Source organism: Otolemur garnettii, unplaced genomic scaffold, assembly GCF_000181295.1.
Source record: "Otolemur garnettii isolate 467f Iridium unplaced genomic scaffold, OtoGar3 scaffold00029, whole genome shotgun sequence".
Classification (NCBI taxonomy): Eukaryota; Metazoa; Chordata; class Mammalia; order Primates; family Galagidae; genus Otolemur; species Otolemur garnettii.
Genome location: NW_003852424.1, coordinates 15,142,470 through 15,144,019, shown reverse-complemented (window position 1 = coordinate 15,144,019; position 1,550 = coordinate 15,142,470).

The following is a 1,550-nucleotide window of genomic DNA, read 5'->3' as shown; positions in this document are numbered from 1 at the left end:
CCTCTGACTGGAAGGTTATTAACAGTGTCCTGAGGGACTTTATAGGAAGGCTCAGTGCTGGGTTTGCTCTCACCCAGCTTTTCAATCTCAGCTGGCAACTAAGGACTGCTTGAGACCATCAGTGTCCTCATCTGTGAAGTGGGTCTGAGGGTGAAATCCATTGCCCTGTATTCAGAGGCCAGGCCCACAGATGGAATTGATGGCTTGACTTGAATCCTGGATCCCACAAGACTGCTCTGATATCACCCAGAGAGAAAGGTGACTCAACTCCAAAGGCTTTGAACGAAGGATTCAGATGGAGCCTGGAAGGAGACCCCTGTCTGTTCTTCCTGAGCTGTGGCTAGGAGCCTCTGGAGGCCCCTGTCTTGCCGCACAGTGTACAGATGGACTAGCAGGACTGGATATGAGTGAGAGGTGAAGACCCTACAACCCCCAAACTCCACCTCTGAGTTGTGTAGAACTGACTCTATTTTTTTTTTCCTAGCATCCTCCTGACCCTGGTTGCCATGATGACCCCAAAAGCCCCTTAAAATGACATCCAAGTGCCTTTAGTATTATCAAAGATAGGAGGACATGCATTCTTGGTGGCAGTGGGGTTTACAGAGCATTGGTATATTGGGATTTCCCACCTCCCTTCTCCCTGTCACTGTCCCAACATGTACCAAGACCCCTCAGCCCTCCACCTCCCACCCTGCTGTATTTGGTTAAAATCCAATAAAAATAAAACTGATTTAATAACAAACTTGATTTTTTTTTATTCTCGTGGGAGAGGTAGAGGGCAGAAGGCAGGCCTAAGGGATAAGGGGGCTGCTAGGGTCCCCACGGAGGAGCCGACTCTGAGGGAATGGTACCCAGTGATGATGTTAGAGGCCACAGTTCAGGAATACCCATGCCATTCCCAGTGCTATTCCAGGCACTGTCCATATTAAATCCTTTCAGGTTGATGACAACTCTCGAAGCTGGGTCCTGTTAGAAACCCATTTACAGGGTGGCGCCTGTGGCTCAGTGAGTAGGGCACCAGCCCCTTATAGCGAAGGTGGCAGGTTTCAACCTGGCCCCAGCCAAACTGCAACAAAAAAATAGCCAGGCATTGTGGTGGGCACCTGTAGTCCCAGCTACTCGGAAGGCTGAGGCAAGAGAATCACCTAAGCCCAAGAGCTGGAGGTTGCTGTGAGTTGTGAAGCCACAGCACTCCACTGAGGGTGACAAAATGAGACTCTGTCTCAAAAAGAAAAAGAAATGAAACCCATTTACAGATGGGCCAATGGAGGGTCAAAGGATGAGGCAACCTGCTTAGAGTCCCTAGCTAGGGAGAGGCAGAGAGCTGAGAGGGGTGGCAGCGCTGGGCTATCTGCTGGGGAACAGAGGCAAAGGCTGGCTCCTGCTTTGCCTCCTGGAACTGGTCACTTCTTCCCTTGTGCCTAGAAAAAGTCTCACTTCTGGGGTGGGGAGGGTCCTACGTCCATCCCTGCCTGTGTCTGAGGGCTCTGTGGAAAGTTAGGGAGCCTTGGCTCGGCGCCTATAGCTCAACCGGCTAAGGCGCCAGCCAC